Here is a 26,875-nt window from a genome sequence, read left to right as displayed (position 1 = left end):
TCCCTGGTTCCTTGGAAGAAAAGGAGAGTGAAGGCCAAAAGCAAAGCATGTGATGGAGAAAGTCATGTCTTGGATGAGAGGTTCTGGGGTACATCTGTATACATGCAGCAGAACAGGCACAGCCACATACATGTCTTTGTGTCCTGCACTGAAGTCTTATTAATTTCTCCACTGGATTTTGTGTGCATACATGCTTTTTGAACAGACTGTACAGCATTCAGGAGTTTCACCATTGTAGCACGTAACACTGTGCTTTCTTGGCTGCAAGTACAGCTGATATTCTTCCCTGTGGACATGACAACTTGAAAGCTATTCCTATTACTGGTTTAGTAACATTTTACAGAGATGGATGTGACTTTATGACCGCACATATTCCTTTCACCATTCCTGTTATAGATGCAGTGTCTTACTATGTCACTTCTTCAGCAATGTGCAATATTGTTTTATTGCTTTGGAAACTTACTGCTTTTGGGTCGTGGAATCATTTTATTGTTTGGTATATGGAATCTTTTTTAGTTAATATTCACTCTTTTTGCCTTCTCAAATAGATTCTATAGTGCCCTTAACAATTGTATTTTAAAAATCCATTGTTTATTGCGCAATACAAACCAATACAGTTTAGGTCATGATCAACTACAAAAGCAAATCAATGGTTAAATAAACACCCACTATTCTAAAAAGTCACAGAGGTGCTACAAAAATTCCATCATATCAATTTCTCTGACATCTCTTGGTGCAAATATACCATTCTAGTATTTGTAAAGAGTGTTTCTTGTTAGCCACCTCTAAAGTGACACTACACACAGTCCACACCTGCAAAATCCAAACCCTCTTTTCTTGTCAGAAGAATAATGAAACAAGTTGGATAAAGTGAGGCAGGGGTATAAGAGGGAAACATAAAAGCTGTTGTATGACATGCAATAACATAAATGTGGAAAATAGTTGTTTTCCTGCTTTCTCCTCTTTTGCTCCTTCACCTCTGTCATTTAGGTAACTTGTAACTCATGTCTTGTTTCAGTCCTGCGTGACAGAAAGCTATATGAACACATAGGCAATATCCATATATAATGCTTCATCTTCAAAGTCTTCCTCGTAGGAGAACAGTGTAAATACCTTGCAGCATACAAAATTCTCTTGTTCAAACAGTGATAGCAAAATGCTTCTTTCATCTCTCAGAAAGCCTCTAAATTTTAAAACAACTCAGCATGCTGCATTTTCTAGTATTTTTTTTTACTTTGTATGGTTTTAGAATTATGTATAGTATGGTGGCAGGGAGAACTTCAAGTACTGGAGATGAAAGATTCACTTTTTTCATGTAAGGACACTTAATCACAACTGTGCTTAATAAATGCTCTAGATTCAAAAATTGGTTTTTATTGTTCATGTAAGGTTTAATAGTTTTACTCATGCAATGCTGCAACAGGTGAGTTGATGAACATGCTCTTTGCCACATTCTCTCATCTCTAATTTCAGAGGCACAGGAAAGCACTCTTCAGATTGCATGATTCAGCTGTGTACTGGGAGGGGAGCATGAGATGGTGAAAATATAAGTTCCTCCTATTTTACTGTGTAGCACAGCTCTCAGAAAAGATAAGTCACAGGAACATTTCTGAATCACATCCCTGTGAAAGAAGACAACACATGAGACAGAATTTAAAGTGTGTAGCCACATCTGCTTTAGTAAACACAATGTTTGGATAACCCACTTGGCTGTGTATGTGAAACTGAGAAGTTCATTTATTAAATGCATGGATTTGTTCTAGTGCTTACTCTGTGTATCATAGAATTCTCTTGTGTTTTCTGTGTCACATAGGAGTGCTGCCTTATGTACTATATATTTATCTTTAATTATAAACTTAAACAATAGACAGTACTGCATTTTATTTTCATGGTACTGTAGTACATGCAATAATCAAAAGACATCCATTAGAGCTGCCATTCTTTTAAAGCTGTCATATGTATTTTATTCTGACTTTTTTCCCCCTACTGCAGTCCAGCTTCAGGGAAGAAAAACAAGCTCACAGACTACACTCAAACTGAAATGCAAACCTTGTAAATGGCATCTATTTAGCCTTTAAGATTGCAATCAGACTTATTCTAAGTATACCACATTGAAGAAGAGGAATGGGGATGTGTTCATATACAACAAGAAGTAAGTGCATTGATTCAGTAACCAGCTCAATTCTAGCAAGAGGTCATTGTTCTTGCCATCATATTTGAAGTAGTAATGGTGTTCTGATATTTTCCAGATGTTATTACAAGTATTCTGTCCTAGTATTAGGGAAAAGTGGTACTGAGGGGTCTATTTTGCCTTATTTTTGTCAGAAGTGTGCCGAGTGTCTGTGGCTGAACAGTAATGCTGACAAAGGCCATTCCTGCCTCCTCCAACTGCTACATTAAAAATGTTCCATCAGCCTGAGGATGAGCTCAAAGATGAACATTAAATAGAGGAAACTGGGAGAACATTGTATGGCTTCCCAACACACCCAAGTCTTCATTTATCATAGCTGTAATTCATCATTTGTTTTGGGCACTTTGCCAGCATTCAAACTTCTAGCAACTTCTCTCCAGAGATCTGACTGCCCTTTTTCTTCTGTAATGCTGAAATGACTATGTTACGATCAATATGAAAAATGCAGGGCCAGAAAACTAGCCAGTGAGACCTTAGTTCTGCAAATAATCATTAGTGCAAATCTGGAGAGAAAAAAAGAAAACAAAAAACCACCCAAAACAAATCTTGACTGTATAAGCTGAATCCTCATCTCAAGATCTAATTGTTGAGGGACTGGCAGCATCCCAGGTAATCGATAATGAGATTTAGAGTCTCCTACTCCCACTCACCAGCTTGGCCACAGACTGATGGGGCACAGCTCTGCTTAGTGGAGTTGCTTGAGATTTACCAGTTGAACTGAGACAGGGAATGGGCTGTGTGCTGGCAGCAAAAAGGAGTTATTACTACAGGGAGCTATTAGAGAGGTAATAACCTCCTCATACCCAAGTGGACAAGTTTCCCTCTCCTTTTCATACATACACATCATCAAAGTTGGTGCAAGTTTGCTGCCTTCCCATTTTGTGCAGAAAAGTGAAGGCTGGCACAGGAATGGTGGATAAAAAATACTTGCCCTCCTGGTTGCTTCAGGTCAAGACCGAGACGAATCACTTGGCAGAAAGGATGCCTTGTTCTGCTGCTGCCTTTGCAGTTGTTGTTCTGTGGATGGGGAGTGCTTCAGCAAGCCCAGCATCTTTTATGAACACTAAAATGATCTTTAAAAGTGGATGTAAAACCCCTTTATTATTTGGTTGTTTTTCCAAAGTCTTACACAAGCCCTCCAGGAAACTTTACTGTTTGCCCTCATAAAAGTACCTCTGACATTAGTCTCAGCGTGTTTATTAACTAAAATCGAGCCTTCAAAGAAATTCAGCTTTCATCTCTGTACCCTTTTAGTTAAATAAAGGACCGCTTCGCCTCTCCGGTGTGACTTTTGGTCTACCTCAGCAGCCAGTGTGGTGCCTTTTTGGAATCCTCCCGAGATGTAAGCAGCCCTGCGGAGGGGAGACCCGCGGTTGCTCTCCTGTAGCCGGGGGGCTGCGTGGAGCCCGGGGGCCGCAGCTGGGGCGGGGGTTCCCCGGGAAGGAGGGCGGGGGGCGGCGCAGGAGGGCGCAGCTGCCCGGCACCAATCGCCTCCCGCAGGTCCCCGCGGCAGCGTTGGACCCGCCGCGATATCCACGGGCAGCCGAGCCGGGGGCAGCGCCGACCACTTCCCGCAGGCAGCTCTGGGGAGCGGGGCGGCCGCGGGGCTCCTTCCTCCTCCTCCTCCGCCTCCTCCTCCTCCTCCTCCTCCGCCCGCGGTCGCGCGGCCCCGCGCAGCCCCCCCAGCCCGAGCGGCTCCCGCAGCCGGAGACGGGAGCGAGCGGCAGCTCCTCCGCGGCAGCGGAACGGGGCGCGGGGATGTGAGGGGCGCACCCGGCGGAGGAGGGAAGTCCCGTCGCCGGGAAGGCAGTCGAGAGCTCCTCCACACTGCAAGGTAACCCGACCTCTCCTTCGCGGACTTTTTCTTCTGCTCTTTTCCTTTCCCCCCCTCTTTCTCTCTCTCCTTTTTCTTTTCTCATTTTTTAGAATTTTTGTTTTCTTTATTTCTTTCTTATTTTTCCCCTTTCCTTTTTTCTTTTTTTTTCTTTTTCCCTCTCTTCTCCTTTATTGTTTTACTTCTTTCTTTTTCTCTTTAGGATTTTAGTATTCTTTTAATCTCAGTTGTTCCTCCTGTTATTTTTTTTTTTTTTAATTTCTTTCCCCGACCCCCTGGCTGGCCAGCCGCAGTAGGAGGGCGAGGAGGAGGCGGTGGGGAACGAAGCGAGCCCACCCCGGGTCGCTCCGGAGTTTGGCTGGGACAAGCTTCCCCCGCTCCGCAGGTGCTCTGCCGCGGCGGCAGGAGCGGGCAGAGTCCGGGCGGAGCGGGGCTCGCAGCGTCCCGGCGGCGCCGCTGCCCATCGGGAGCGGGGGGCAGGTGGGAGGGACGGTGAGCGGGCAGAAAGAGCCGCCCGGGGCATGGAGCGGCTCCCTCCAATTTTCCCGGGGCGGAGAGCCTCCTCCGAGATTTCGGCAGAACGAGAAAAAACTGTGGGAGAAAGTGTGCGTGTGCGGATGCGTGTGGATGCTGTACAGCCGGAGCTGGAAATTATCCCCCAACCCCTCGCATCCCGCGCCCTCGCCGGGGCTCCCGAGGAAGAAGCGCCCCCCTATCCAGGAGTGTCCGGGGGTGTCCGGGGGCTCCGGGGCTCTGCGGGCGCCTCCGGAGCGGCGCGGAGGGGGTGCAGGGGGACACAAATGGTAAAAGATACGGAAGGAAGAGACCCAGTGGCTGGGACATAAATCAGGGAGAATATATGGGGACTTGATGAGAATAGGTCTTTTCACCCTTAAAAAAAAAAAAAATAGCCACTTTGGAAGAGAAAAAGGAGGCTGATTATTGGCATCCAGCTCTGAAACCCAGGCAGCTGATGCTGAAGGGAGCCAAAGGGAGCAGTTCTTCTTGGTTTAAAAACAGCAAGACAGTCTCTGCCAAAGATTGCTGTAAACACTGAATAAAGATTTCATTGTGGCTTGGTGTGACTGGAATAATTAGGCAGTTAATTGTTCATTCTGATCTTAAAGTGCAGTAATCAGTAGTGCACAGTAGGAAAAATACGGGGGAAAGGGAGGAAAAATAGCAATAGGAAAATGATAGGAAAATGCATCACTTTTTCCTCTTCCGCAGGTTTGTGGGGTTTTTATGTGGGTTGCTTTTTTTCTCTGTGTGTGTGTGTGTATGTGTGTGTGTGAGAGAGAGAGATAGAGAGAGAGAGAGAGACACTGGGAGCACGTGGGTCCCAGTCTATTTAGATAGAGAGTACCTTTGTAGAGCTCGGGTGTAATTGTGCTTTTGCTGCCACTGTGTCAATATCATTTTGGGCTGGACAAAATCAAATTATGAGACTTAAAGAAATCCTATTTTATGGAAATGAAATCTGAAGATGCCTGGAGAATGAACATTTTAACTAGATTGACTAATACCAATTAATGCATTTTACTTATGTGTGCACTTTATTGCCAACTCAGCAGGGATGAAAGCTAATGGTGCCAGCTTTTGTGCTGCTCTAAGACATTTCTCAAGCAGTCACACAAGGCTTTAATGGCAAACTGTTTCAAGTTTTTAACACTGTGGTTGTGTCCCTGTTCAGCTCAAGTTCCTTGCAGCGGTGATTCTTTCATGGTAATCTAATGAAATGATCTCTTGTTACACTGTGTTAGCTATTCCTTGTGACACAGCTGGAAGATAAAACCTGTGAGTGTACTGGAGGTGGTGATAAGTTGTGGAGCAAGATGCACTTATAAGCAACAGAATATGACTTACCGATATTAACTGAAAGATGGCACCCTAGGCAAAAGGTGTTTTGCTTTCCTATACAGCATGTTTTTCCATACATATATATATATATATACATACATTTGTGATAAAGAAGCATAATAGTGAATTAACCATCAGAAAGGATGAAAGGATGTTGTGTTTAAAAAGAAAACAAAAAACCAACTTTGAAAGCAGCCCATAGTCATTTAAACAAGGTAGAACGATTTCTAAAAGGAAACAGACTTATTCATATAACTTCCTTCACCTTACAACATTTACATGAAAGACTTATTTGGCTTGGGGACATCAATATAGCCTGCACATGCATCATAAAGAAATAAATAAGCATGCTGTAATTGGGCAAGGTTTTAAAAGTAATTCAGTTAAATATAATTTCTGTCACTGCACATGCAAAGAACTAAGAGCTATCGCGAGAAAAAAACAGAAGGAGGCAGCTTTCATTCAGCTCTGAAAAGTAAAGCAGTTTGTTACATTTTGTTGGAGCTGTGTTTGCTGAAGGTTTTGACCTGCACTTTCTGAGATTTTTGTGGAAAGACAAGAGGCGAAAGCATGAGGCATGTTGTCCGTCTAAAAGTACAAAACTAATATAAAACACTGCAGTCTTCTCTCAGGTCATAGAGTTTAGAAGAGCAAGGACAGAATGATGGCTCCAGAATGGTAAAAACATCTCTTAATACCTGGGTATGTAAGGGTCAATGTTAAGATCCACTTTACAAGCATTTTTATTAAGCTGTTGAATGTGCTCTCTCCTACTACATTGATACTCAATATTCAATCCTTGAAGAGTAGTCCTGACTTAACAGCAATCTGTGTTGAAAGAATGTCTTCAAGACATTTATCTATTGCTGCAGTCTAGAGGAGGATGCTGCTAACTTTGTTTGCACCTATGTAGTCCAAGAAATCTAGGGATGTTCCACTTTCTTGCAAAAATCCAAAAAGCATGGTGACAAGTGGTCACATAAGGGACTCTGCTCAAGTTTCTGATTACAATGTTTTGTCAAAGAGTGTTTCAAAAAATTTGCATGGTGTACTCCTTGTGCAAATGTTATATTAAAGTCTAGAATAATTTGAAGATTGCTAAAATATTTTGAGAAGAGTTTGAAGTGCAAGTGGCTCTTCCTTTCTATAATAAAATGCATTGAAAACACACTTTGATCATCACAGTGAGTTTGGTAAGGGGTCTTTCTTGCATTGTTATAATGTGTAGCAAAATACACAGAGGATTACACACTTTTATTCAAGGAAAACATTTTCCATCAAATTGTAGCTTGAATCCTGGATACTATCTTATACCTATCCTTAATACTAACTCATACTGTTTGAAATGCATAGTACATCTTCATTATAAAATTGCATTGTCACAGACATAATTGTTATTCATAACAAGTAGTCTCACAAACAGATTCCATCCCTTTAAGTATTGAGTCTCAGTCAGGCCAATTATGACTAAATTACTGCATGTTCTCTCCTGTATCAACTAATTAAAGGGTAATTAATAAAATGATAATTTCATTCCATGGCGATGTCTACATCTGGTTGTCATAGCAAAGATTGTTTGACATATGGTTAAATGGTCAGATACTGCATTGTATGAATGCAACATTTGCACAAAACACCTGGCAAGCCAGAGGAATTTAACCCTTAAGACATCCATTTCAAAAATCTGTGTCAATGTGTTATTACAGTGATGTGCTTATTCTCTCCACCTAGTCTTTTTACACCTTTAAGGAAATTTAGTGCTCCAAGTTAATTTAAGTAACTCTGTTGGGGCGGGGGAAGAGTGGGTAGACAACTTGGGATATTAGATTGGAAATGAGAGATAAAATAGTACTGACTTTTCTGTGGGAAAGAAAATGGGTGGTTCTAAATTAACTTCTGAGAGGAGACACTCCATTGGTTCTCATATTACTGGGAGCTTCCCCTTTTCAGAAAGTCAGGCTGAAATTAGCATGGCGACAATTTTTTTTTTTCCTTAGATACAGTTGTATGCCAGGATTAAGACTGTGATTGTTGTCACAACAGCATGAAACAGTCTGCATTGCAGCCTTCCCTCAATGTACCTGTCATATATAGATAAAACAAAACTTACCTCCTCAAGGAGAGTAACCATAAAATTCACGCATGCTAAAGAAATGAAACAATCTTTTATCAAGTCAAGAGATTATAGGAATAAACATTTCACCTGTTGGTAGCTGTTGTACAAAATAACATATGCACATACTCTGAAGTATCAGTGGTTGAAATTCTCAGGACAACCCATACACAGGATTTTATCTTAGAGGAATCTGTATTAGTCCTCAATATTGCCTTGAAAAATTTCAATCACTGCCTTTTCAAATTGTCCAACAGACTATCTCTCTGTCCTGTAAAACATAAACTCTAAGTAGTGATATTTTAGCCTGAACTAAAATACAATTTCTTATCTATACTGGGTCAAGCTGAATCCCTCATAAAACTAAAAACAAGAAGCAACAGGCATAATGTTTTCCTTCTTTTTAGAACAACAAAAAAAAATGCTTAAAAGGGGGAAAATGACTAGAGCATTTTCCCAAATGGAGCAAAGTAAAAAGGATGTAGTAAACTACAGGAAGACATGAAAGTCTGTCTTTTCCCATGCAAACGTTCCTCAATGAACAGTTCCCCCAGTGAATAGTCGGGGTCGCTCATCACCTCGTATGGTCAGGTGCAGAGCGTGGCCAGTGGTGCTGATAAAGCGCTGTTTGTCCGTCTCTCTGAGAGCCTGAGTCCTGCTCCTTGAGAATTTCCAAGTGCACGGTTCGCCCTCATTTTCATTCTGCTCGTGCAACTCATTAACACCTGGAAAATCTTTTATAGCATTTAACTGCATCAGATGCACGGTCCGGCACATGTTTTCTTAATAGGGCTTTCACTGTGGTATTGTCAAAGAGCCCTTATGTCACAGCTGGGAACATGAATCTGTCATGTCAGTGCTGTACCTTGGGGTAGACAGAAATAGTGTATGAGTGTGTTTTATGGAGGAGCTGAACATTTCCATATACTGTGTTAGCAGGGAAGAATGTGAAGCTTGTTCTCCTAAATAAAGATTCAGGCTGGTGCTAGTGGAGTACTTTGTACCATTTAAACACTGCTGCCTCTAAGGCATTGCACTTAAGGAAGGGGAAGTTTGAGGCAAGCAAGACACATCCTAGTATTTTAGTGATGTAATGCTGCTAGTTAAGGATATGTCATCATTTACATTTCAGTAGGAAAAAAATTGCCAGAGGTTTCTATTTCAACAGAAACAACCAGAAGTTGATATGAAAGTCCTTACCCTGGGAATATTTGTTTTTAAAACAAGTTTCATTTAAACATATTTGGCAATATAAGAAGAAGGGGAAGAGAAGTAAATGTTTTCTAATTCCGTATGGTTTTTGTGCCCATTAGATCACTGTAAAACCCAGCTTTAAATAGATTACTTTGTAGCTCTGTAATCAGAATGCCTAGGGTAATTAAAAAAAGGATAGAACTGTGAAAACTGACAGCAACGCATGTATAAGACCTACTTTTTTCAGAGGAATTTTTAACATAGTTACATACATTTCATCTGAAAGCTAAGCACTTAAAATTCACCAGCTACAACACTAGCAAGCATGTCTTGATGGCATTCCAAAAGATAGAGCCCACATTTGAAAAGTGTTTGCAGACTTGAGAAACCGTAACTGTTGTGAAGGAGTTGACTTGGGTCCTCATTTACAGAATGAATGGATGAAAGGAGCATTTCATGCAGTCTCAGGCAGTTCAAATTTCTAAACTACTTGTTTTGATTTGAAAAGCATAATTCATGTGCTAAGAAATAAATTCAAGGTACACCACTAAATGCATTCTGTGTGTTAAAAGTGTTTGACTGTGGCGATTTTTGTAATGGCTCTTTTTATCTGAACATTCAGGGGTTGATATCCCAAACCACAACCAGTCCAAGCTTAAGCTGGAACCAGTGAAACACAGAAGTATTTGGGTAATAGGGCTGCCTTCTGAATTTTCTTCTTGGTTTTCTCCTTTTTACCATCTGTGTCATCTTGTGTTTTTTCTGGCAGTGACAGCATTGGGATGATCTTGTGCGCCCATGCCATTAGTTCATGTCTCCAACAAAGAGGGAAGGAATAGAGCTGGTTAGGGCTGCCATGAGGCCCCTGGGGTAAACATGTGGATTTGTTTCTCAGTAAGGCCTTTTGTAAATCATTTTACTTTTGTCAGAAGGACTGATGGCCTTCCTGCTTCTGTGCAGATGCCCAATGGAACAAGCACTCACTGAAAGGTGTAGGGTTTGCCGTGTTGAGCTATGCAGTGCCCGATAGCATAGCCCAAGAGGTGCTAGGAGTTTTCAGAAAGGGAGCACACCAGGGCTGAGTTCTTCTGCATGATTCCTTTCAGCAAATTAAAGGTAAAAAATTAATCTCTGTAACTGGAGTGTGTTGACCATGGCTGGATCTCAGTGCCCACCAAAGCCACTCTATCCCTTCCCTCAGCTGAACAGGAGAGAAAAAATACAAAGAGAATATAAGTCAAATTGAGGACAGGGGGTATGCCTCACCAATTGCTGTTACCAGCAAAACAGACTCAACCTGGGGAGATCAATTTAATTTATTACACAGCTCTTCTCCTCAGATTCTACTTCATTCCCAATTTCTCTGCCTCCCTGTGGAACAGGGGGACAGGGAATTGGGGCTGCAGTCAGTTGTCACTGGTACATTGTCACCACTTCTCCTCCCTCGTGGGAAGGACTCCTAGCACTCTGCCGCTGCTCCAGCATGGTTTCCCTCCCACAGAACTCAGTTCTTCACAAACTCCTCCAATGTGGGGCCTTCCCATGGGCTGCAGCTCTTCATGAAGTGCTCTAGCGTGGGTCCCTGCAGGATCGATCACAAATCCTGGCAGCATAGGTTACCTTCACCATGGGCTCTCTACACACATTCACAGGTCCTGCCAGGAGCCTGCTACAGCATGGCCTTCCCGTGGGGGTCACAGCCACCTTTGGGCATCCACTTGCTTCGATTTCAGGTCCTCCAGGGGCTGCAGGGTCACAGCTGCCTCACCATGGTCTTCACCAGGGGCTGCAGGGGAATCTCTGCTCCAGTGCCTGGAGCACCTCCTTCCCTTCCTTCTTCACAGACCTTGGTGTCTGCAGAGCTATTTCTCTCACATATCCTCACTCTCCTCTGTGGCTGCTGTTGCAGAAGGGTTTTTTCTCCCTTTCTTTGATAAGTTATCCCAGAGGTGGTGCCATCGTTGCTGATGGGCTCAGCCTTGGCCAGGAGTAGGTCCATCCTGGAGCCAGTGGACATTGGCTGTAAGGGACATGGGGGAAGCTTCTGGCAGCTCTCACATAAACACCCCTGTAGCTCTCTCCCCAACCAGCAAAACCTTGTCACTCAAATCCAATACAGTAATTAACCTTTGTACATGCCTAGGTATTGTGAGACACAGTCGAGAGCCCTTGCAATATGTCACTTTGTTACTGCGAAGAAAGTTAAGGATTGACAGAAAGGCTTAACTATAAATTTTCTTGCCTGTATGAGTTTAATTTAGAATTGCAATCACGATGTAACATAAATTAAAATAGCAGTAGTACATCACTAGTTGGCAAATCTCTTAAGAATAATGTAGGTACTTCACTAAATTATGGAGTACCTTCTATGTGCTTAGCCCATTGCTGAAATTAGTCTATTTTTTTTAATTTTAAGATACTTTTGAAGACGAGAGACAGGCTTTAAGAGGTGAAGTTATGGTGGCTCTCTGTGTGATCTAGAAGACTGACTTCTGGAAAGCGGAGCTTCCTTAATGAAAAGAAGCATTTCCCTTCAAATAAAATTTGAAGTTTTGCCCCAAGCATCCTCCAATCCACGCATAATCTGGAGGACATTAACCATTAAAGTAAATATTATCTATTACTTGACCTGCAGGTGTAATATATTAAGGCTTCAGAGCAAAAATGTTTTTAAGGAAGAGAGTGGAGAAATAAAAAGGAAATCTGCAGGCCTTGTGAAGGACCTATGAAGGACAGAAAAATTCTTTCCCAGAAAGGCAAGTATGGGAAGACTGTGTATCAGTGGTTCCTGTGTGTTTTAATTGGACATTCAGTTTCTTTCAATGTCAAAGGAGGGCTGCATGCAGCAAACAGCTACTGCATCTCCTGAGAGGAGCTACTGCTCTGTCTCCTTCAGAAAGTGATATGGAAAAGGACAGTCTCCATGCAAAGAATGCATGAGGAGTGAGCAAGAGTTGGTAAATTTATTCTAATAGCAAGGTTAAACACCCTCTTTTCTGGGCACCCGATGGACACCCAGGGGAGATCCTGTCAAATGGCTAGAGCACATCCTTGACAATGACAAGGGGAAGGGCTGCCAGGGCTGCTGGGAAGGCAGCAGTCAGCCATTGACATTATCAGACCGGCTCTGTGGCCCACAGCCCTATGCACCTTCTGTCTTGGAGATGCTCCTCAGGCGGAAGGGCCACAAGGAGCAGCTCTGGTAGAACAAGCTCCACATTAAACACTTGTAGCGGAGGAGGAACATAGGCACAGCGCTGCAAGGAAGAGCTGAGATCAGCCTTCAAGCAGATGACAAGAGAGGATCTGTCAAACCAGCCTTCAAGAGGACAGAGAACATGCTGAGACAAATGATGATAATAGCAACAAAACCTTGAGGAGACTGAACAGAGAAAGAAGCTGCAGGAGGGCAAGAAAACAGGATTTGTATAGTGAGGCAGACAGAAAAAAATTGCAAATGTCTTCATAGAATAACAGAGACAAAAAAGGACAGATCTGATAGGTTGCAAGTATAAAATTTGGCTCTGGCTTGGAAAGAGACTCATACAAAAAGAAAACAACTATTCCACAGGGTTGTAAATGAGCGTGGCAGAAAGCAGAGGAGTTTGTGGTAACAGATAAAGATTGGAATAACAGCATCTGGATCCCACAAGAAGTCTCCAGGGTGAGTAAAGAATATTGGGGGAGGGGGGGGGTTTGTTAAAAAATATATATTCCTAGATTTGCATGTGGTTTCAGGTTTTTGCTCATCAATATGCCAAGAGAAAGATGTCTTTCAGCACTGTGTTGTAGATATTAGGGCTATATAAAAAATGTAACCATTGTATAGAAATGTTGGTCTGAACCACCGCTAAAGCTTTTTTTTTTTTTGTGTGTAGTATAGACTTGGGAAAGGTGAATCCTCGTGAGGGTGAGCTCAGTGGTGCCACTAAAGGCACTGTATTAAATACACTGTGGTTGAGGATGCACTCTTCCAGATGGGCTCCTGCTGTCTCGTGCCCAGGGTACACCTCAGCATGAAGTGGAGGACAAGGGAACTGGCTGCTAGATTCAAATGTCTAGAAGTTATAATGGAAGCAAAGGAGAGAAAGAAGAGAGCAGCTCAACACTGAGCTGTCAGTCTCTGCCTGTCTCTTTTCCTTGCCTGTTTGGCCCATGTAGCTCTTCAAGTGCCCTCCTTTGCTGTCCTGCTGCTCTGTGCAAGAGAAGGGGCTCCCATTAAAGACTCATTTGTATTGCAGCCTGCTAAATAGGCGACTGTTAGTGAGGCAATGAATCAGCCACGGCTAACAGCAGTGATACCCAGTGTAGCTAATAACCTTTCCCTACTACTGTTTGCTATCTGCACCTCATTTGTTTCTCACCCCTGGGAGAAAGAGCTCCATTGCATTACCTCTGTAATCCCCTACTGGGCTGTACAGGTGTTTACGCAGAACAAACGTATATGGTTTTGTGGCAGGTAGGTGTTAATTTTTTACTACAAATTCCTAGCCTCAAAAAATCCATTCCCATTAAAATCTGTTGCCACTTTAATCCTGTTGCCAATGAACCCTTTGACTATGAAGTCCTTGTTTTGTTGAAACATCAATAATTGCAGTATCAAAAATAAATTATAAGGTGTTCTGTTTTCTTCTTCACTGTGTCAATCTAGTAAAACATCAGTAAAATGCTTCTAGATAACCATCTGATGCTGGGGTTTAATGCAGTTTGTTCTCTTTTTTCCTGAGTGTTTAAGTGTTAATACCTTTGCAGCGGGCAAAAAGTAGTCACCCCAGGAGAGCATGGCTAAGAGTTTGAAACTGCTGTAGGATCTGGACACTTAAGTTCCCATTATTTTTAATGATCACTGAGCATCCAAATCCCCATACAGTTACAGTTACCTACCAAATTGTCCTCAAAGGGTTGGTGGACCAAAACTGTTTTTATTCTGAGATAAATTGCCTTCTTTTCTCTGGGAACTCATCAAGTTATTTATTGAAGAGGTAATTACCAAATGTCATAACAGATTTGACTTACTAGCTGTAAATAGCCAATCTATCAATGACTACATGCATTTAAAAGCATTTTTAAGTCTACTGGTGGGGGTTTTTTGCCTCTTTATGAGCTATCTAGAGGGGACTGAACCACTTAACTTCTGATTTAAAATATCACACTATGCGGGATGATTGTTTTATTGGAAGACCACCTTGCTCTGCAGGGCTCTAGGAGAGCTAGAAGAATGTCTGTTTTCTGTGTTAAGGGTTTGTGTCTTCTGTGGATAAAGAGATCTTTCCTGTTCTGTATCCTCATGGGTTATTCAGACACTGAAATCACTGCCTTGATAAACTTCTTTTCATAATAATTTACTCACCAGGGTACCATTTCACAGTGTTGGCCTGTTAGTGTGTCATTAACATGACACAGGAAAGTAAAAATATAAATTAGAAACTTATTTTCTACAGAGATTTTTCTTTTTTTATTTGCTTTACTGTGTAGATGGAGATGACTCAAAAATCATCAAGCCAACTACATAACCCTACCTCTGATAGTAACTTTAAAAATCATACAGTCCTTTAATGCTCACCATCTCCTAAGGCTAAAAAACACAGGGTAACATAATGCTGCGTAATTCAACGTTCAGCATTAGAACATTTCTCATCAATGAAAAAAGGGTAGAAAGTGGGGTTTTTTTGGAAGCTTAATACTAGATGAAAGTATTTAGAATGGAGATAATATCAGTGAACTGCAAAGGAGGATGCATTTGCAAATTCTGTCCATATTGACCAATAAACAATTTATGGAGAGAACACAAACAAACCCTTAGAATATTTTAAGATCATAGCTTCTGACAAGTATACTTTATTTATGACTTTGCAGTACATTCTTCTCCAATAATGTTTAGAGGAAATAAAAAGGGAAAGGGGGAAGACACAGCATTCATAATGTTTACAGTGTTTTATCCTCTTGTCCTCTGCAATGTGTGGGGTATTGTCAACATAAGTTGATCAGATAACCTCAATGTTCCTTTCTTATATAAAACCCTGGAACTAGAAAAAGTCACAGATGTGACAATAAATGTTTAAGGAATAGGACTGCAGAAAATGGTGCTCCTTTAGCTGAAACTTGTGCAGTACTGGTGCCAGTAAATTAGTGCTGCCAGCACAGCCAAGTGAGTCTGGATAAAAAAGGAGGCAGAGATGGGGTAGGATAAGTGTCCAGCCTTAGCACAACTTCTGCCACCATTGCACATTCTACTGCCAAAGCCAATGGTTCACAATCTGATGGGATTATATGCCTAGATAAGAGCAATATTTAAGTTTAGCTTTGGATATGCTGATACAACAGGGATTTTTTAGCTTTTGTCCACAGAGTGGATCTGAGTGCTTGAGGAAACACATCAGGTTTGGGTTTCTGAGACAGAATCACCACACGAAGGTAAAACTTCTGTCATTAGTTATAATTTGTGCTTTAGAGGTGCCTGCAGGTGTTAGGCGATATGCAGATCCCCCTGCAGTACAAACACATAGGACATTGTGCTTGCAGACCAAATACTGCAAGCACAATGGGAGATCACAGTTCTGTTTTGTCAAAGCTTAGATTTCAAAATCATCATGTTTTAGAAGGAAACCAAAGCCTTTAAGAAGTGCTCAGACAAAAGACCTGTAAAAACAATCATGCTTAGTAATGAACAGGTCAAGATTGTGATTTGTGTCTCAAAGTGCCAAGAAGGAGTCTAGATGTGAGAAATTTTTCCTGGAAAATCTTAAAGTTCATATGTTTCTGGTGGAAAAAAAAATTGCTTTTTTTGCTTGAAGAGAATATATCTCAAAAACCAAAATGGTGTTGAACATAAGGCAGAGTGAAGGTAAAACAAACCCAGAGAACAGTGTAGGCCATCAAGAAAAAAGGCAAGAGAAAAACGAAACATTCGAGACAGCCCCTGGTTCCCAACCCACTACTGTGAATTTGCCGTCCCAGTTCACCAGCCATTTTCCTCTTTTCAGCCTAGGCCAAAGTTTCTGAGAAACGGGCTGCAGTCCCTGGGATCAGGAGGGCAGCAGCTCTCTTTGCTTTGGACACCCACCAGTGATTGCACGTGCCCACAGCACTGATGGGTGCAGGTGTACACCCTGCTGTACCAGCAGTCCCTTTGGACATCTCAGCATCTTGGAACGAGGCCACCACACCACGCCATAGCCAAGGAGGGCTCCCTTTCTGGGGAGACCCTCTGCTGTCTGAGCACCCCTTCCTAAGGCAGCATTGCTTCCATTGCTGGACAGACACTGTTGTGAAAAACCTGGAGTAGAAATAATAAGGAGGCCCTTAACAGTATTGTCTGCTTTGAAAGATACCCTGAAAATGTTGGTTAACTAGACAAGTGTGCTTCTAACAAACCCATCGAGCTTGATGAATGGCTCTGTATTAATATCCTAATTTTGCTGGATCTCATAAGCAGCTTTTGGAGTTCAGAGGCAGAAAAAGACTGCTTGAAAGATGGCTCTTACAAGAAGCTAATTGCATGCAGGGTTTTCAGAAATATTAGGTCAGTTTCTGTTCAAAAGTTGGGTGCCTGTTCTTCTTTAGTGGCAACAAAATTAATTCTTCTGGGCTTGGGGAGAAAAAGAAGTACTTTGATTTTTACTCAGTACTGCTGAATCTTACTTCAAATAAGTCCAGAATTTTTAAAGTTTTCAAACAGTCCACAAAGGAAGGGATATAATTTCAAGGATGAAGGATGGTGTAAAATAATTTCAACAAAATTGATTGTGTTGGAAGCACTGTGTTTATATGACTTTTGTAAAATACTGCTTTTTTAATGTTAATATTTCAGCAGCAGTAAAGAAATATTGCAGTTGAGTTCTCTTTTGGACACATACATAAAAATACCATTTAAACCAGTACAGCAATGAAAACAATGTGATTTAAGTGGGGAAAGATCTTTCCCCATAGGCCATGTTTTAGTTCTAATTACAACCCATCTATCTTAAAGACCCAGGATTTACTGTGTAGGGACAGACTGGTGTCTGGAACAATGACCCATGTCATTATTTCAAAGAAAGATGTAAAGAACTTTTACAACATGGCATGTCTCTGTTACTCTGCTCCTTAATACCATAATGGAAGCTCACTGGTTTCAGTGGGCTTGTGTTGGTGCAATGAGAATACATTTCACTCAAAGAGGGTCTGAGGTCTCTTTGTAGTAAGGAACTAGTAAGGATTTTTGATTGTTTGATTGTCTCTGGGTTTTTTTAATGACTTTATTGTTACTGTTACAAAAATGACCCCATCAACCTCTGGCTTGGTCATTCTATACATCATGATAGACCTTGCACAGATTCCCAATGACGTCTCTACTTATTGAGAGTTTTATAGAACAAGTATTCCAGCGTGCTTCTTGATTTCCAGTTGCAAAATAATTTTTAAAATCAGTATTGCCATGAAAAGATTTATTAAAAGAGTTGCTTATAAAACATACTTTTAAAACTTGAGGCTGTGAAGAAAGATTCATCTCAAGTGCATTTCAAAGTCCTTTCTTATTTACAAATCACACTGAGATTCTAAGTTGAATACTAGTCTTGTTACCTGATATTCTGCCTTGATAGTCACACTCAAAGGATTCAAAAAAGCAAGTTGTAAAATAACAACTAGGTTTGATCACTAAAGTATCCAATTAAGTATTTTTCTGTTCATTAAATCTGAAAATGTTCATAGTGAAAGCAGACCCTTTAGTAAATGCTCCACAGGAAAATCTGGCTGGCATTTATATTTTGTAATTGGGATGAGATGTTGCATTGGTGTGAAGCCTCTTGGGAGCAGCCACACCATAAGATTCTCATGTCTGGTGGGGTTCTAATTCTGTCTGGGGAGGGGGGTCCATAGGCAGAGAGAGACGAGTGGATCAAGAATATCAGCTCTCAGCTGTGGCCATCTAAAGTTGGAGTGAAGGAGCAAGATCACCACAACCCTCTTGCTCCTTAACACTAAACATTTTATTTCTGAAACTTCAAGATGACCTGTATCATACCATAGATGTTAAAGTTTTTCCCTTTTTAAACTGATTTTTAAGAACTCCATGGAAAGGTAAATTGCATTATTTGGGCTTTTTAGCCTCAATCGGAAGAAATGCCAAATGCTATAACTTCTTGCAAGATGGACATTCTGTTTTTCAATCTGATATAAAAGTTGTATGATCATAGTAAATATTATATCTTAAATCTATTGTGAAAGGAAAAATAATAGGTACTGTTACATTTCTCTCAAACAGTCTTAGTTAATCTAGACCTCATAGTTGCAGTGGGGTTGCAGCCACCACTGTGTGTGTGTGTGTGTGTGCGCAAGACTGGAGAAATCCCAGTCATCTGAACTTGTGTTCCAAAGTGTCCTTCATGCAGAAGAATATCTTCATTATTAAATCCTTCCAATGCCAGCATTCTAGAATACTGAACTCTGGGAAATGTGTCAATTAAAAACATAATGAAAGGCAGAATGGGTAATCCAAAAAACAATCTCCTTCATCAATGCAAAAGGCTTTGAGTATTTGGGAATCAGCCTTTCCCAGTGAGATGAACTTTTCCAGTGGGATGAGGAGCAGGAAATTCCAAACATTCCTTGGTTTTAGAAAGTGAAAATGACAGTCTCCTAATGCAGGGTGAGAGGTCCTGCCCTCTCATTTTTATCCCCTGAAGACTCATCCAACTAATGTGCTAGTGCTATTTTTTTTTTTTCTGATGATTTCAATTAGATCCTTACACTGCAGTTCTGCCACATATTTGTCTTCTTTCATCGCCTTCTTTTTCCCTGTCTTACTCGATAATGACCCTAAAGTGGGCTTGCATTTACATGTGCTTTTAGCCTGAGCTCATCCACAGAATTGAAATCCAGAAGTACTGTAGTACTGTTTTGTGCAGCCTGTAGAAAGACAAAGACATGAGACGAGAAAAGTGGCATGTGCCTTCCTTTTTGTACTTCTTTCCTGATCAAACCTGAAGGTGTGCAGTAGCCTTTCAATGTTTCCTGAGCATCCTTGCATCTCTAACAGCACATTTGCCCACTTACATATTTCAAAACATATAAATAACCTCTCTTCTGTGCTTCCCTATTTGGAGACAACCCCTAGGCTGTAGGATGTTAATCAGAAAAGAAAACATTAATCAGAAAAGAAAAAAGAAAAAAAGAAAAAAAGAAAAAAAAAAAAAAACTAAAAAAAAAAAAAGAAAAAAAAAAAAAAAAAAAAAAAAAAAGAAAAAAAAACATAAAAAAAAAAAAAAAACAAAACACAATTATCAGTGGAGTAGGTTTTGCTCTGTATTGTCCCAGCATGTAATATAACAAAGCAACAGGCTCCTTTGGAATGTTGTGATAGGTAGGCAAGTGCTCAGAGCTGGACTTGAACTGCTTTTACACATGGAACAGATGCAATTTTCCAGTGCATTATCATTTCCAGCTCCCTGTGACAGTCTGTGAAGTTTGCACCTTTCTATCAGGTCTAGCAGCCAGCAGGAAGCTGCACCTTCTGGGAAACCAGGCTGAGACTTTGGCACTAACTTCCTCAGAAACTGATGGCCATTTCAAACCCCACCACCTTCTCCTTCACAAGCGAGGTGCTGCCCTTGTTTTCCTTCCCAGCATGTCGATTTAAAACAACAAAAACAAAGTCATGCCGAAATAAAACAAAACAAATAAACCAAAACCCTGCAATGCATACCCAGTTATCCCTTGGGAGTAGGATGAGAGGGAGAGCCCTACATGGCAGATGTTGGTTGTTTAATGCTCTACAGAAAGAAAGTCAGATGCCACAGTGATGTTTGACCCCATGGGAAGCAGGGTAAAACAACTTCCATGCCCCCCGCCTCAGTAGCGTGAGAAACAGGGACAATGTGCAGGTGGAAGCAGTCAAACTAAAAAAATGACCCGGAACAAGTACCAACACTAAGCAGCATTGGTGCTTCCACGAAGACAAATCCTTGCTTTGGAGGATTTAAGTAGGACAGAGCCCCATGATGGGTTTTTTTCTGGCCATGGGTTTCACTCCTGTGTTCACATGCATGTGTGCAAACATCACCCACTCTGGTCCAGGCAGTGAACACAGCAAAAGTTCAAAGCTTTTGGATTCCTCTTCATCATTTTTTTTTAAAGGACTGTGTCTGATCTTTGCTTTTCATCCCTGGATTTATTTGGAAGTATTTCTCTTCCCATTTTTTCATGCAGCAGGTTGCATGCAGATTCATTTTTCTGGTATTCAGTGACCGTCCGCATTGCTTTGTACTTAGTTTACATCTTCATGGCTGTAATGAAACCGAGACTTGAAGGAATAACTGGATAAGCAGGTCTCTCTCTCCAGCTGTCATGTCTAGTTGTGGCAGAAAACTGGTGTTTCATTGTAAAAGATGTTAATTTCAATCTGAGCTGTGGCTGTGTTGAGAGGAGCATAAAAGGAATTCTTGATTATCTATATCAGTACCGTTGTCCCCAGGGACAGGCTCTGAATCTTCAGATCACATATGGCAAGAGTGCTGTGATAAAATATGCATCAATAAAACTTTGCAATTTATGATAATAAAGGAGTGGAAAGTTTTATACACTGTGATAATTATTCCTGACTGGTACTTTTTCCTTCCTTTCGTTCTTCTGTATGCCTTTGTGTTTAAGCCTTTTCTGTGTGTTGTAGCAATGATTGCATCATTGAAACTGCAGATTCACAAACTGGGGGGCTTACCTTGTTTCTAGGTCCATTGACCTTCTGTAGCCATCAGTTCACTTCTAAAGCAGCAGGAATTTGCCATCTCTGGGACAGTTCTGCAGCGCTGTGACTTCTCACTCTTCTTCCTCTTCTGTGCACGCACACTACACACAGCATGGATTTCAGAGTAGCTTCCAAAAAGGATCAAATTATATTCCTCTGATCTTTCTTTGCATATCTTATTACTATAATCAATGAAAGAAGTGTACACTTACATGAAGGCAACATTTATCCCATACTGCGTGTCACCTGCACTGTTTTAAACTTATTTCATCTAAATAGAATTCTTATTCTTTTGAAGCAAGAGAAATAATGATATGTTTATACTCACAAGAAGTAAACAGTGGGCTCTTAAATAAAACCAAATATTATCTGTGACCTTACTTTTTTTCTTCCTCAGCTCATTGTATCTTTGGTGGCCATCCTATGAGAGAGCCTGTCTTCTGCTTTGGCACACTCGACTGCAATTAATCATACAGCTTGAAACACGTGGCCCGGCAGTACAAACCTCTTGCATGCTTGGGCTCTGCTGACTTCAAAGGCACTTCCCATGCAGTGTTTACAGGCAGCTCCCCTTTACTGAACACCCTCACTGACATGTTTGCACAGCGACTCACGCTGTGGGATCCCAGGCTTTACTGGGACATCTAAGCCCTGCTGCGACACAGATAGTCGTTAGTCCCATCTGTCTCCTGGTCCCCTTTTGTTGGTTTTTTTTCTCTTTTCTCAGTCTTTTACTCCGGCTGGCCTGCAGGAAATAAACCAGCCTCTCTTAACCTTTTCCAGGCTTATTTCTTCACAACTATAGATGAGCTGTGAAACCAGTTAGGAGAAACAGTGTAGCCATTGAGCTATCTCAATAATGTCTCCTTTACTCCTGCTCACTCCGCTAAATTGTGATCTCCTTGCAGTGGTAGCAAAGTGCATATCTTGACACGTTTGCTTACTTTCTATCAGCTTCAATAGTACTTGGTCACCTGCCTGAGGTTCAGTATGTGCTCAGAGGCTTTGCATGTCTGGGTACCAAGGCCCTACCTTACAAAATCCGTAACTATTCAGTCTTGCATGTTCAGCCCTTTTCCTGGATTTCTGCAGGTGCTTGAACTGTCATCAAAGGCAGTAAGATTTAGATCATTTGTGTAAGTGCTTAAGTGGACTTTGACATCTATAAAAGTTCTGCTGAATCTGGACCTGCCTGATTAAAAGAACCCAAACATTTAGCAAAAAGAATAGGAAGGCTATTTGCAAGTACATTTCTTCTTTTTTTTTACAGCAGCAGTTAAAAAGACAAAATGTAAAACTATTAGTTCCACACTAAAGAATGATGGGAGATTTAGGTTACAAAAATAATAATTTCTAATTCTACAGATGTAAGGAGAACTGGATGATAAGGCCAGCAGTGAAAACAAAAGGGATAATGTGAGGGGTTTTCTGCCTCTGCACTTGTGTGAATTAATAGGAAATTAAAGACTGTTAGAAAGTTGATTGAATTTTGTTTCCTAACTTGTTCATTTTTCATTAAGGTGATCCTAAAAGCAGGTGGCTTTCAATTAGTTTTGTTCAATGCTGGCTAAAGTTGTAATGATCCTTGGGAGAGTGAAAGAAAAGAGATTTATTGCAGAAGGGATAAGCTAGACCAGGCAAGGAGACAGAGTACATAACCACTAATTAACTTGGGTAGTCATTAAAAAAAAAAAAAAGAAAGAAAAGGAAGAAGAAAAAACAATGTGCAACCTGAAAGAGGATTGTAAAGCATCTCTGCACTGCAGATCAGACCCTTGAGCTTTCGTTACACTGTGCATATCATATTAGATGGTATATATGAGCCAATTGCATATAAATCACATTCTCCCAATGTTGCAAGTCCTTGTCACAGAGCATATTTAATTTAACATTGTAATATTTATTTTCTAAAGTTCTAAGTAGGCCAAAACATACCCAGCAAATCAAGTGCTCTGCCACAGCACAGTGCCTGACCTACACTCCAGCAGAAAATTAACCCTAATTCATCTTCATAGTGACCCTATGCCAAACAGCTATTCCAGATGCTCCATTCCTGCCCTTCACTGACTTAGTAAAGTGAAGCTGTAGCGGTTTTGACTAATTCAGTTTGGACTTTTAATTACATCTATTCCATTCATTTGTTTCCACTTAAAACCATCGTGTTGTGGTTGGGTGGCTTGTCAGCAAGCTTTGCTTGGTCTTAGTATCCTTTAGGGACAGGCTTAAGCCAGAAGGCGTGTACGTCTGTTGAAACCATGTCAAACGGGAGCTGCTATCTCAGATTTGAACTACAAGGCTTTGTTTTCTGACACAAAGGGTCAAAGTCTGCCTAGTTATTTCCATGTGTCCCTCCCCCCTCTCACTCCCATCAGGATTATTTTAAATTCACATTATGGATGAGCGTTTGCGTGCATATGCACAATTCACTGGAAAACAGAGGCTCTTTATTGTTCAAAGCTTCTCTAGAAGTGACTTGTTTCAGGCATTCCTCTCACAACCATTCGCACATCTCTAAAACCAGAGAGATTTCAGTCAATCTGCTAACAAAGTCTGTTTTCAGAAGCCATGTGGAGAAACCTGAAATGCTTCAAGCATTTTTATCATCTGTTTTTTACCTTATTGTTGATAGGAATTAGAAGAAATTGATTAAGAACATTTGTGCTTATTCTGCTATTATTTGAGGGATTAGTACTATGTTTTGTAGTACATCACACATTAATACTGTGTTTTGTAGTGCATCGCAATCAAACTGTTTCCTCTGCTCCTCCCACGATTAACAGAGATTGTATCTAGTTTCTGTAATGTTTTCTACATGTGTAGAGCAGGGCATATTTGGACTGCAGCAAAGATGCAAAGTGAGAAGGCTGCAGAGAAGACACCAAGATAAGAAAATCTGAATCTTCTCACTGACCTCTTGCCAGGCACAAATGAAAATATTTCATGAAAAAGTCTATCAAATTTTATGTATCTTGTGCATGTAAACTAAGTTAGAGTGTCAAAGGAAAAGATGAAATTTATTTAAATGGGTTTTTTTTAAAACCTGGATTTATCAAAGTCAGGTGACTTCTGGTTTTGACATTACAGGCACACAAGTACAGCTTTGCTGTCATTTCTTAGCTCTAGTACAACTCCGCTTATGAAGAAAAATGGAACCATATGGGAGCATATGGAAAAAACAGAAGGTTCGTATTTGTGGGAAAGTACCTCCTACAGGTGGCATTGTAATTAACCTTGTGGGTCCAGAGCACACACGTCACTCAAGTGCGCACAGGTGCCATGTCCCTGCATGGGACAGGAGCACGGTTCCCGTGCCAGCACCACCAGGAGCCACCTGGCCCTCAGGCTACCCTTCCCCACCATGGGTCTGCTGGCAGCCCTGCTGCCCCACATCCCACAGGCACCCAGTCGCCAAGGGGGAGGCTGTCCCCTCAGAGCTGGCGGGTAGCACTGTGCTCTCCCGCAAACCCTGTGGAAGTAGCAGCTGGGAGGCTGCTTTCTCTCAACCTGTGATTTCCCACGCCCCCCATCCTGGCACAATCCTGGTGCCCAGGATCTTCCCAGCTGGGAGAGGAGGGGGAAGCTGTGTCGCAATTTGGTTGGCCTCGTTCCTCTTAGTTGCCCTGGCGGTTATCAAAGGGCTGGTAGGATGTGACATTGTAGACTACCATTTGCCAGACTCCTTCCCATATTTTGGGCAGAGCTGGGTGTGTCTCTGCATAAGAAACAAGCTTGTGGCTACATCTCCTCCAACCCCATCAGCAGCTGAGACCATGATGACTGTGCCCTGGGGACCTTAGCGTTGGGACAGCAAATAAAAATGAGGAGTAGGAGTAGCTGTATACATGGAGGGTCATGTGCCTGAGACACTGGCATGTATCTTAGGGGAATGGGTGGAGAAAGTGTGTTTGAACTGTGAGCTCAAGAGAGAAAAATAGGAAAAGCTGGGATTGGATCAAGCTTGGGCAAAGGGTTGGATCCTTGTTTTTCCTCCCAGCATGACTGCCAAATAAATTTCATCAAGAATTGCTGGAGAGGACACAAATTGAAGTGGATTGAGAACTGGCTGAACAGCAGATCCCAGGGGGTTGTAATCACTGTCACAGGATCTAGTTGGAGGCCTGTCTCTGGTGGTGTCCCCCCACCAAGTTTCAAGTATTGTTTAACATACTCATCAGTGACTTGGATGAAGGGGCAGGTGCCTCCTCAGCAAGTTCACTGATGGCACAAAGCTGGGAGGAGTGGCGGATACCCCAGAGGGCTGTGCAGCTCGTCAGAGGGACCTCAACAGGTTGGAGAGATGTGAATGGGCAGAGTGCAACTTTCTGAAATGTAGCAAGGGCAAATGCAGGGTCCTGCACCTGGGGAAGAATAACCCCATGGACCAGCACAAGCTGGTGTCTGACTTGATGGAAAGCAGAGAAGAACTTGGGGTTCTTGGTGAAGAACAATCTGTCCATGAGCCAGAGTGTATCCTTGTGGCCAAGAAGACCAAAGGTATCCTGGGGTACATTAGGAAGAGCATTGTTGCCAGCAGGTTGAAGGACGTCATCCGGCCCCTCTGCTCAGCCCTGGTCAGCCACATCTGGAGAGCTGTGTCCAATTCTGAGCTCCTCAGTATATGAGAGACGGAGCTCCTGGAACAGGTCCAGTGGAGGGTGACAAAGGTGATTGAGAGATGAGAGCATCTCTCTCATGAGGAAAGGCTGAGGAAATTGTGCTTCTTCAGCCTTGAGAAGAGAGGACTGAAAAAGGACCTCTTCAATGTCTATAAGACTTACCGTGACTATAAGTATCTGAAGGGAGGGTGTCAAGAGGATGGAGGCAGTCTGTTGGTTTTTCCAAGCAATAGGACAAGAGTCAATGGGCAGAAACCAGCACAGGAAGCTCCACCTGAATAAGAGGAAAAGCTTCTTTACTGTGCAGGTGACTGCACACTGAACAGATTGCCCAGGGAGGTTGCGGAGTCTCTCTCACTGGAGATTTTCCAGAGTCACTTGGACGCAATCCTGTGCCATGTGCTCTGGGATGACCTTACTTAAGCAGGGAGGTTGGACCAGATGACCCGTCGTGCATCTCTTCCAGCCTGACCCATCCTGTAATTCTGTAATTCTGTGAAGTACATCTTAAATAACAAGAATCAGCACAGGGAAAATGTCCTCACCTTTGAAAGGATTTGAAGCTTTTGCATAGCTTTAATAAGTGCAATTTGCAGAAACAGTGCAGTGTTTTAAAATAAATTATGCTCACAGAGTCACATGCTGTGATTTATCTTTAAGCATCCTCATGCAGTGTGGTTTATTAAATTTCAACCTGGGCTCTCAACTGTTCAGTTAATGTAGATAATTAATTTGATTATCATTCAATCAGGCTGTTTTGTGACTGTCCCATATTGTTGCTACAAATATTTCCGTTAACTTGTATGAAGAAATCATAATTTTTGAATTATTTTTTTTTGCTTCCTCATTTGTTTTATTTTATTTCTGTTCTCCTTATCTTTCTTTCTGGCAGTGAGTTTTTCTAGAGCACATAGTGTTGGATTACTAATGCCTCCCCCTAATGCTTTAATAGGTTTCTTTGAGCATGCAGTTAGTATTCATTCTTAGCTATGCATGCATCTTCTAGTCACATTAGGTGACCCTTTTTTCTTTTCTTTTTTCTTCATGCAGAAGATAGAGGAGGAGAACTGTGGGCGCCCTGTGTATTACACTGCAGTTCTTAATGAATATATGTGCATTACTTACTAATTGTGAAAAGCTGTCTGGCTAAAGTATACAGGATGAAAAGTGTTATGCATTAGTAGACTGCATTCTACTACACTTTTTGGCTACAAAATTTTATACTAAGTACATTACTTTAAAATTAGAGCAGAATGTAAGTACCTAAATACAGTTGATGTGTTCACCCTATTTACTTCTTGTGACAAAACAAGTGGAGTTTGTTTTTACCAGCATCCATTAGAGG

The 26,875-nt window shown here is 41.6% G+C and overlaps 1 long non-coding RNA gene across 1 annotated transcript in view; it reads left to right on the top strand.

The window, feature by feature from the left end:
- The first annotated feature begins 3,872 nt into the window (after positions 1-3,872).
- LOC121348357 overlaps positions 3,873-26,875 on the top strand; it is an 81,075-nt gene continuing 58,072 nt past the window's right edge. Inside the window, exons 1-2 of the long non-coding RNA XR_005954366.1 lie at positions 3,873-4,025; positions 12,764-12,856. This is a non-coding gene — a long non-coding RNA (uncharacterized LOC121348357). The remainder of the gene's footprint in view (positions 4,026-12,763; positions 12,857-26,875) is intronic.

This window comes from Onychostruthus taczanowskii, unplaced genomic scaffold, assembly GCF_017590055.1.
Source record: "Onychostruthus taczanowskii isolate IOZ18803 unplaced genomic scaffold, ASM1759005v1 scaffold119, whole genome shotgun sequence".
Taxonomy (NCBI): domain Eukaryota; kingdom Metazoa; phylum Chordata; class Aves; order Passeriformes; family Passeridae; genus Onychostruthus; species Onychostruthus taczanowskii.
This window is presented reverse-complemented; position numbering and strand designations above follow the sequence as displayed.